The following is a 12,066-nucleotide window of genomic DNA, read 5'->3' as shown; positions in this document are numbered from 1 at the left end:
TTGTTTTTCCCGCGATTTCCCTATTTGTTATTGCATTTTCCTGTTCGATTGAGTGGTTAATAAAGATAACGCTCTCAGCGTGTATTCCACGGTGACCTTCATTCATCTCCTTCAGACTGTTTCATCTTATTTGTTCGACTGAGGTTCATTGAAATAAAGTTATGCACCGTCTTTTCTGGTGAACAACTTTCTTCTCTCAACATACTATACGAGCGTGAGGGTCATGCCCTCATTTGCCGACGCCAGCATGAAAGTCAACCTTGCTTCACAGTGGTGACGCTGATCCTGTCGCTGCATTAACATCCCTCAGCGCTGGCATCCACATGACAGTGACCGATCCATTACATGCTGGTTTGTTTTTTCTGTAGCTGCGTCAAAGAGCAGCAGCATGGGTATCCATTATCGTGAGCATATCGCATTACTCCCTGCATCACCCCCTGGTTCTCTTGTTGGTGTACTCTGACATGATGGTAGTCACTGCTGATGGTGGAGCTTAGTCAAAATCGAAAGGGCGACTTTGTTGACAGCCGCCTCCACATTCGGATGCATCGGTGAAGAAACACATGCCTGTGAAAAAATCAAACACTCACACACACCACAATAATTTTACACAAGTGCACACACGATTTAACATGGTTCGATAGAATACCTACATCCACGGTATTGTCTCTCTTTCTCAACCCACGAATAAAGGTTCTCTTATCATGTCTTTATAGGTGTTACATTGGGAGTCCAAAATAACAAGACTGGTTTGAGGACAAGAGTCCTACACGTGATTAGAGACTTATCACAAATTTTGGATTTATCTAAGACTAAATTAGTAGTAGATGTTTTTTGAACTCTTGACTTAGAAGCTTTATCGTGATCTTCATTTGGCTTATCTTGAGTTATGCTAAGAGTCTTTGAATTCTTGCTGCTCAATAGAACCCTATTGGAATCTTATGGATTATATTATTGGTGTAACACCCCGGATTTCTAAAACAAAACTAAGTTGAAAATTTCATGATTTTTTCTTTGCAGCGAAACTTAGAAAAGGTTTTAGCAACGAAAATGGGCGATAATAAGCCATCGGTTTTGAAAATCTCTGGGCAAATCATAGGTACGTTGCCAAGCACTCATTAACCACCAATGTGTTTCATTTATCAAAACAACTTATATATTACAAACATCACTGCTTGAAAAAACAATATTTAGTTTTATAAAGGAAGCAATACAACACTGTCTAGAGAAACCCTGGAACTTGATGTTGTCTTGCTCTGCATATCGCATTGCAGATTTAACACCTATAATCCCCATTAAATGGAGCCATAACCATTGCTAGTCTGGTAAGAAAGCATTCAACATGCATTCAATCAACTCATACAAATGCACAAACCACTTAGAGTCACAGTTCACAACAACGACACTCAAATCTCTATGACTTAGCGTATATCACGAAAGCCTCATCAGAACTACGAATTGAATATTTCGCTCAAGTCTCCATGACTTAGCGTAGACCTCTTTAGGGCCTCAATTGAACTCTTCCGGGTCTCAATTGGAACATCAAGCTCAAGTCTCCAAGACGTGGCACATCTGTATCCCACGAATCTAACCTCGTGCTCTTCGAGCTTAGCTTAGTCATGTAGATACCACATGAGTCTCTTTCCTATCGATCTAGTAGTATACCGATCATGACACATTTCTCAAGGTTATGTAGGACTTGATAGAACAACATTTATTCACTCATATATTCATAGATCGCTGAAGCTAGAACTAATGCATTATTTCGATATTAACTTGTTTACCTCGTGGTACACAGAAGAAGCTAGAACTTCGGCATCAATGCGACATTCTGAGGGTTTATTATTTTATGTATTTTAGATACCCGAGAGGCCTGTTGACCCTATTCATGGTAGTGCGATTGAACCTATACCGGGATAACCCTACCAGGCTAGTTCAGATGCATCCTCTACTACAGTAGTTGGGTTAAATCCTTGTATATTTAAGGATAATCACGACCTCCAAACCTCCTAAGTGACAGGAGGTCTCTTAAACTCTTTGGTTCATAATCAAATACATGTCACTCGCGACTGTATCATCACCGTCTTTCATGATGAGCAATAGTCCTGAAGGGGTTTGACGGTCTAACCATTACATGTCAGATATTCGAATGTCATTCAGGCAAGCTAGTGCATCCTACACTGAGAAAATATGTACCCGACCCCATTCAATATTTTCCAGCACGGTTCAACCATGGGATTCCTACAACATTAAATTTTATTCATATGCATACATGACTTTACTCTCGGCATTTACGGGCATTAAAAGCATCTCACATCTTTCAGTGGACATAGAACTTTGGCTCTCCGACCCTTACGAGTCTAGTTGTGCAACAATATTTTCTATGAGTATGCATATGACACGATCTCAACGGATCGACTGCTCAGCGTATATCACTGCAATTAGCACTTGACCTAGTCAAGGCGCAACAACTACTCTGGCTCTTCGGCCTTTATGAGTAAAGTGCCCTTAGAGGCAAACATGAGAATGAGTCATTCTGGCAGTGTTCCAATAACAGAGCATCCTCATGTCATTCAACTGGTTCAAGCAATTCTTTTGACAACTATTTTGATAGCATTTCTTCTGCTTTGACGATAGAAGTGTGCCGACCCTTTCTACTTTATAAAAAAGAACTTAACAAAATTTTGGCAACACCTCCTCTGTATGATAAAGTAACATGTTACGTTCTTTCTAAGCTTTGTTGAGCTTCTTCATAAATTTCAACAATATTTCCTCTCTTTTATGGAGAAAGTGTGTGTTTCTTTTAAGTTCGGTTAGCATCTTTAAAAAAAAATTAACAGCATTTTCTCTCTTTAACAGAGAAATCTCTACGCCTAACTCAGGGATGGATGCACACAGTTGTACGTACTTCGCATCTATTGATGTTCGTTGGAACCTTGGGCCTTAGCCAGGCCATGCACAAGTGACTTAGTTTTTTACAAAAAAGCAGTTTTGTGCAAAAGCAAAGCCTTTCCAATAGAGACTTTATTCATCAAGCATAATTTTGATCGAAGAGCTGCATATGAGATCATATTGACGATTTGGAGTCAATCTACATTTGAATGCTTATTTATGCACACTATATGTAATATAAGTAGGAGCTTGTGCTTTATAGTACTGCGGCGTAAATGAAGACATATTTAATGTTCGGTGAGGGAAACCAAATTAAATAACTTGCAAAAAGCAAATGCACATATATTTGCAGAAAGTAGGAACCTTGACATTATTTGACGCAACAACAATCTTAAATGCATAAAGTAAATTGCAGAAAGCAAGTGCCTTGACATCATTTGATGTGACGCCAATCTTAAAAGCATAATGTAAATTACAGAAAGCAGGAGCATTGACATCGTTCGATGCGACGATAATCTTAAATACAAAAAGTAAATTGCAAAAGTTAGAGCCATAGCATCATTCGACGCGATGCTAATCTTAAAATCATAAGCAAATACATATACATATATATATATAATATGCAGAAAATAGGGGCCTTGGCATTGTTCAACGTGACGATAATCTCAAATACATATATACTGCCTTAAGCAAGAGCTTTTATTGTAAAATATCTAACGATAGTCGCAAGGAGATGCACGTGAACACCAAAGTATCCCAGATGGCATAAACTAAGGACTAGGGTCAGATACAACTTTAGAACGTATATGATATATATCATAACACAAATCAACAAATACTTGAGAGAGAGTGATCGGTGAATCAAACTTACTCTCCGATCAGTGAAGAACAGTTCTGGTGTACTCTGTCTGCTTTGAACTTGGTTTGAACCTTTCTTTGAGAGGTCAAACTAGGTCAGATGAGTTTGACCTAGTTGAGAAAGAAGAAGAGAAGTTCAAGCTGCTAAACCCAAATAGTTTGCACCAAACTGAGTTTGGTCTAAGTCAATTGGGTCAAGTAGGTTTAGACTTTGCCCAAGTAAGCTAGGTCTAAGTCAAGTGAATCAAACCTGGGTTTAGGATTAAAGTGACTTTGACTTTGACTTTGACTAGACCCAGCTGGGCTCAAGCCAAGTCAAGTGGGTTTGGACTACGTTAGTGATCATGCATATATTTTGAATTTTATTTATACTATTTTATGCATGATCCAGCGAAAATTATTTTAAAAACCCATTTTTATCGTTAGTTTCAAAAAAACGCATTGGAATTAAAAATATCAAAAAATTATGTATTTCAATGCTTGCCCTGCATTTTTAGTGTTTTTATTAGTTTTAGAATTTTCTTAATTGTAGTTTAGTTAGGTTAGGTTTAATTAAATAATTTTAATTAGTTTAAGATTTTTTTATTTTTAGAGAAATACATTTTTAATAAGAGACCCTTTTTGAAAATTATTGAAAACCTTTGGACTCTTTTTGAAAAACATGTTTTAATTTAATCACATCAGTATAAATAGCATGCTTTCAGCATGAGGGGACGTTTTTTCCTATTATAAAAAAATGCCCCCTCGCTCCCTCTCTCTCTTCTCTCTCTCTCTTGTTTTCTCTCCTTGTCGATTTTCTCTTCCCCTTCTTATTTTTCTTCTTGCTTTTAGCCCTTCTCGTTGTCAGCAACCTCATCTTTTTCGTCGGAGAGGCGTGTGTTCAGTTGGGATCAGCCATCTTCTCTTCTCATCCAATCCGTTGGAGGTAAGCCGTCGGGTTTGCTTCTTCTCCTCCGTTTCATCGTAGTTTAGTTTTGCATAGCATATTGCATATAGTTTTAGTTGATTCTTGCATATTTTGCATATTCATATGATTTAATCTAGATAGTTTAGTTGCTTGCATCTAAAAAAAATAAAAAGAAAAAAATATATTTTGTTTTGATCTAGCTTAGTCGTTTCTTGATTTAAGCATAGAATAATCTTGGTTTAGGTAGATCAATAGTTTTAACATAGGTTTTATATTTTTTCTTGATTATTTCTTAGTTTTAGATTATATTTCGTGTAGGAAAGTCTTTAGCACATTTTTATCTATTCGGTGTTTTGTTTTTAGATCACGTAAATAAATATTTTTTTAGTAGCCGATTAGTTTCTTGTATCATTTTTTAAATTCTGTTTTGACGTCAAGTAGATAGGGTCATATGTGTTTAAGTTGAAGTTTGAGTTTAAGTTAGGTGATGTTTCATGCCGATCAAATATTAGATTAATGTTAGTTTGTTAGATTAACTATTAGATTAAAAGAAAAAAAAAATTGGTAAAACATAGTGGTGTGTTCTTTATTTCAAGTGGGTAGTTAATATTTTTTGGTCCAGCCGAGTTATATAGTTCACATTTTCTGCAGTCAACATTAGTCTAGAGTCATTGATTAGTTAGTTTTTTAATCTTGCATATTGGTTAGTAACTAGTTTTAATTAATTCTTGGTAGCTGATTAGCATAGTTTATTAGTTAAATTTTCTTGCTTAGTTCTTGTTCACATTTATTAACTTGTTGATATTAGAGTAATTTAATTAAGTAGTTTGTCATGTTCAGCTGATTGTTTTCTTGATCTTTAGGTGTAGTTAGTTTCTTGATTTCTTGAATTAGTTAACCATTAGTTGTTGCAAGTTAGTTCTTGATTGTTAGTTAGGTTTTTTTGCTATTCAGTCTTTTAGTGTTAGTTGTTATTAGTGGTTAATAGTTAGTTCTTGTTATTAGTTGTTTCATATTAGTCATGTTTATGTTTTTGTGATTTTTCTTTATATTTATATTTGATTTTCTCATAGATTTTCTTTTCTGCTTTATGTTTTGTGATTTGTGTTTTGCTGGAAAGCATTTGGATTTACGGTGAACCCCTTTTTGTACCTCAAAAGTGCCCTCTGAGATCCTAAAAGGTCTCCTCAAAAGGCCTTTCAGGCCCTCAAAAGAGCCATCAAAGAGCAAAAGTGTTCAACCTAGCAAACCAAAAACAAAGGGGACAAAAGTCTCAAGCACTGAAGACTTTTTCTCTTATTTTTAGATTAGGCTTTCATTTATTTATTCATTTGGGTTTGTAATAAGGCACTTATTATTATTTGTTTAAGTCCTCTGCAGAGGAAACACTCTCTTGTTTATTTAGTTAATTAATTTTTTATTTTTTAAGGCAATAAAGTGTAGTTTAGATTGTGTATTTGAATACAAAGTATTTCTTGTTCTCTTAGTTCGACCCGGACTCCACCACTTGTGCGAGCTGGTTTTTATTATTTGGTGTTCGACTTTCACTTAGTTTTCATTAAAAATATTATTTTAAAATTATTTTTCAAAACTCACCAAATTTTTGGCACCGTTGTCGGGGAAAGATGATTAATACAAGTATTCACTTTATTGTCGGTGTGTGTTCTTGTTTTACTTAGGTTGCTAGTTTCTTTTTTGTTCTTTGTTTAAGATTGCTAGTTTCTTTCCCTGCTCATTACTTATGATTGTTTAGTTTCTTTTCATCATTTAGGTTTAGAACCATATTGCTTGCAAACCCTAGATACTAGTTTATCTTTCTTGCTTGACCCACTTATTAGGATACCCTTAGAGGTGACTGCACATGATTGGTACCTTGCCCATAGTTTTCTTCTCACAAAATATTTGTTGGGTGCAAGTGTATAGTGATTTTTTATTTACCACTTTCTAGTTTTATTTTATTTTTCTTTTATCTGCTTTGTGGTTTATTGTGGTTTGACTGCACTGCACGTTAGGTAGTTAGAAAACCTTTTACTTAGGACGGTTGTTGCACCGGTCTATCTTGAGGTGCATGCAAGGGCGACGTTCGCTTGACCCTAAGCTTACTAAGTTAGTTGAGGACCTCAAGTCAATTATTAGGAGAGCCCGTCAATCTGGCCCCATAGCCCATGATCAACAGTTGACCCGTCCCCTGAGAGAATACTTCACTCCCAATGCTTACACTCTCACCTCCTGCATCACGAGACCTGATGTTGGAGCCAATCAATTTGAGATAAAGGCCATCATAATCCAAATGCTTCCAGGTTTCTATGGCCTGAACAATGAAGACCCCTACCGTCATCTCGATATCTCGATGAGTTCCTAAAGATCTTCTCTACTGTGTGAATCAATAATTTTGGAGATGATGCGTTGAGGTTGACATTGTTCTCGTTCTTCCTTAAGGACAAAGACAAGCACTAGCTGAAGGCCCTCGATAATGTTCAGATTACCACTTGGGAACACATGCAACATGAGTTTCTCAACATGGTTAACTCGTATATGCAAAGCACTTATATTATCACAATGGAGAACATGAGTTGATTCAACACAAATTCCAATATCACGAAAAATAGAAAGGATCTTGGTAAGCTCTGCGACAGTGATTGCCATAGACCGATATTCTGCCTCAATACTAAATCTAGCCATAATATTTTGTTTCTTTGCACTCTAGTATATACAATTAGCTCAAAGAAAATTATAAAAAACAGTTGTAGACCCTCTTGTTTGTTGGCATCCAGCCCAATCAGAGTCCAAAAAGGCATAAAGATCTAGAGAGCTATGAGATAAAATTTGTAACAAAAAATCAATCTTCTTCTGAACGTATCTCAGCATTCTCTTAACAACCTGATAATGTTCATCTAATTATTTATGCATAAATTGAGTGATACATTTGACACTCAACGGCAATTCAGGCAGAGTGATGATGAAATATTGTAAAGCTCCAACAATACTACGATATAAGGTGGGATTTTCAAATTTTTGTTATGTATATCAGACTTTTGAATTTTTGCACCCTTAGGGGTACTCATGAGCTTGTAGTCGAGCATATGTGCTCAATCTAGAATATCAATAGCATACTTGGTCTGACATCAAAAGAGTCTTACATCAGTATATGTGACTTTAATTCCAAGAAAGAAGTGTAACTTCCCAAGTCTTTGATAGGAAACTCTCATTTTAGCCCTTTTATGAAAGAGTCAATTTGGTTTTTATTTTCCCCTAATAGAACCATGTCATCTACGTAGACGAGTAAAATCAGGCAATCTCTTTTTTCATAAAAAGCGAGCATGGATGGATCTTAAAAGTTGCTTTGAAACCATATTAAAAAAAATGGTACTTAACCATTCAAACCAGGCATGTTTAAGTCTATACAAGGCCTTCTTGAGCTTACACATGTCAGGGTAAAATTTCATCCTCATATCCTGGAGGTTGTTGCATGAATATTGTTTCATTGAATGATCCAAAAAGAAAAGTATTTTTAATATCAAGTTGCCTGACTTCTCAATTTTTTACAATGGTCATGGTTAAAATAGTTTGAATACTAGTAGGACAAATCACAAGAGAAAAAGTTTCTCAAAAATCAATGCCTTCAACTTGCATGAAAGCCCAAACAACCAGCCTGATTTTCAAGCATTCTAAACTTTCATTGAATTTGAGTTTGGTTTTAAAAACCCACTTTGATCTAATAACGTTTACGAAAGGTTTCCATGAAACTAAGTCCTAGGTATCGTTGTCAGCCAGGGCTGCAATTTCTTCATCCATAGCAAGTTTTCAACCCAGATGAGAGAGAGAGAGATTGTCTAATACTTTTGGGCTCTTTGGGAAGAGTTTTATAAAGCTGATGAAGATTGACATATCTAGGATCTGGCATGAAGGCACCAATCATTCCTAGGGTGACCATAGTGAAAGCTTGGCTCAAAATGGGTTCACCACTTTCTCATGTTTTAGTCTGAATAACATCATCACTTTCAAGCCCATTATCATGATTTTTATGACATTTTCATTATAAAAACTTTCTTCATTTTGAACATTTGCTGCATTATCAAAGCTTTGGATGTCAATCCGATTAGGAGGGACCTCACTACTATTGTTCATAAAGAAATGACCATCATGCCCTAGATCATCATGAACATGAGCACGCGAGTCAGACTGAATAATGTGAGGGTCCTTGTTAGCACTATGATTTTCTTCGTATTCCCAATCATGAAAGCTAGAAAAATTATCACCCACATTCTCATAATTGTAGGAAGAAGCTGGATATTTAAATGAGAGGTTTCCTTCATCGAAAACATGTTTCAATATGTATATTCAATCAAACTCAGAATAAAAACATTTATAACCCTTGTATTTTGGATTGTAGTCCATAAAAATGCATGAAAGCAATTTAGGATCAAACTTATCACAAGCATATCATCTCAATTATGGAAAGCAATGACACCCTAAGACATGAAATCGGCATAGCCCGAATGCTTGCCAAAAAGCTTGAGATATGGAGATTGCATATCAAGAGTTCAAGTACGCAACCTGTTTATGAGAAATATTGTTGTAGAAAAAAATTCAACCAATTTTCTTTTAGAAATTTCAACATAATACATCATCATCAAACCCAACTCGAGGACATTACAGTGTTTCCTTTCAGCAACTCCATTTTGTTTTGGAGTCTTGGGACAAGAAACTTGATATTTTATTTCCAACCATTTAGATAGCCAATGAATTTTTCGTTCATATACTCCTTATCTATCTATTTGAAATATGCTGATATTCTTCTCAAATTGATGCTCAACATATTTTTTAAAATGCATGGAAATTTCAAAAAAAATTTATGATTTTTGCCTAAAAGGATAAAACCATGCGAATCAAGTGTTTTCATCCACAAAAATAACATAAAACCAATAATTTTCATGAGACCGAACAGGGGATAGTCCTCAAATGTTTGAGTGAACCTTCCTAAGGGGATCACTACTTATTTCATATGAATCAAAGAAAAGCAGTCTATACGCCTTTCCCATCTAGCAAATAGAACAACTAGAGTTTTATTTAGAAATAACATCAATAAAGTGTTTATTTTTTAGATACCGAACTGTGGTCATTTGTGGATGTTCGAGCCATTAGTGTCAGTTGTCCTCTAAAACTTTCCTAAATCAATTTGAAAAAAGAGGGACATGTTCCTCATCCATGACATAAAGACCACTATTCTTACTCCCCATGGCTATTGTCTTGCTCGTCTTCCTGTCCTTTAATACACAACAGACGAAGAAAATTCAAATGAATATGGCAAATCATGAGTTAGGTGACTAACTGAAATAAGACCCTTCTTAAGGCTAGGCACATACAATACAATCTTTAGAGGAATATTGAAGCTTTCATAATGTATTTTTCCTTCTCCAACATGAGTAATAGAAATCTTTTGTCCATTTTCAACCATGACCAAATAATTACTAGTGTAAGGAGTCAAGTGTTGGAGCTTACCTGCATTTTTTATCACATGAGCTGACTCTCCATTGTCAGCAAACCATTTGACATCCTCACTATCCTTCATTGTCAGGGTAGTAGGGGCTTGGGGTGCATCTTATGCATGAAACACATGATTGAAATGATTGTAGCATTTCATGACAATGTGATTCTTTTTCTTAGAGATCTGACACACATCTTCTTCTCTCTTTTTCTTTAAATTGTTCTGACCATGATTGAAACATTGTTTATCTTCTTGTTGACCTTCACTTGACCCACAACCTTCTTGGGCAAAGCCATGACCTGTGGAGTTGAATCCATATTGATCCCCTCCATGTTTCTTGTTTTGGCTAGGTTGAGTATAGTAAGCAACATGTGGCAGGTTATTGGGTTCATTCAATTTTAAATGAACCGCATGACTTTAGAGAGAGTGACAATATTCTTGCACCCTGGAACAAGTGGTTTCAACATCGTAGTGACACACTATTCATACCCTTGACCAATGCTTTGCAAATGCCAAAATACCTTTTTCTTTGTCATCGACAAGTTTTCCTATGATTGATAGATCATCACATATAGCTTTAAACTTTCTAACATACTCTTCAACCTAATCGGAACCCCTCTTGTGTGACATTGTAAGGTGGGTGAGATGAAACACCTCCTCTTGCGATTCTTGAGCAAAAGTGTCGACAAGAGTCAACCGAATTTCTTTAGAGGTCTCAAGGCCAACCACCAGACTAAGCATACTTTTCAAAAGTGTACCAGTGATCCATCCCTTCAACAGTTGATCAGATCGATGCCAGACAACAAATAAGGGATTGAGAATTTCTTTGGTGGCATCCAAACTATCTATTATCATAGGGAACGTCATGGGCATTTCCCCATTCAGGAAACTTGAATATCTTGGCTCTCAACAAGAGCCATAATCCGGGTCTTTCAGAGTAAGAACTTCGAATGGGCATGAGACAAAGTTTAAGACATTTAAGGTTAATGGGTAAGAGTAGGATGAGTTGTGAGATGAGAGTGCAGCCATGTCTAAAGAACATAACACAACTTCACTTCAGATTTTTCTTGCTCTACGGAGAAAAAAACTCGACTCTAACTCTGATACCATAAATCTAACTCTGATATCATAAAGCAAAACAACAACCACCTGAAAAAACAAATGAACTGAAAGAATACACAAAAAGAGACACACGATTACGTGGTTCAGTTCTCAGTAACCTATGTCCACAACTCAACCCACTCAATACTTTCACTCTTATTTTTTAAAAAATATATATACATGGATATAAATGAGAGTGCCAAAATGTTTAAGGGAGGAGAGAGCGATACTATTTTGAAAGAAGGATCTAGTATCTTAGTAGGATCATCCATTCTTCTTTCCTTTCTCGCATTTGTTCTTATCTTCCTTCTTCATTTGAGTAGATGATGATCTCTCATCAGGATCCAGTATATTATCCTTTTTTCTTTTCTCACAATTGTTCTTATCTTCCTTCTCCATTTGTGCAGGTGACGTTCTCTCATCATAATCCTCATTGCTAGGATGAAGACCCCTCAAATGTCTACTTATCAGGCTGACTAAGCAAGTCCAAGCTACTGGATGCTAACTGTAATCAAGAAGTGGCATCTACTCTTACTCATTTTAATGTGAACTTGACATTCTTTTTTTTTTTTTAAATGGACAAGCTGGTGTTAGTCATATCCCCACCAGTTATTCAACGTACCGTTGGGTTGTGAACCAGCAACCTCCCACCATGAGGTGACATGCACTGGCAGCTCCTACCAACCAAGCAGAGCTCTCGCTGGTGTACTTGGCATTCTTGCTGAAAGTTAAACTCAAAAGTTCATCAATGGTCAGTATCCAAAAAAGCTTTATTACTTTCACCATATTCCACTGATCAATGTTGAGAAATCACGTTAAG

The sequence above is a fragment of the Nuphar pumila genome, chromosome 2 (genome assembly GCF_984573655.1).
Source record: "Nuphar pumila chromosome 2, dmNupPumi1.hap1.1, whole genome shotgun sequence".
NCBI lineage: Eukaryota > Viridiplantae > Streptophyta > Magnoliopsida > Nymphaeales > Nymphaeaceae > Nuphar > Nuphar pumila.
Note: the sequence above shows the minus strand (reverse complement) of the source record.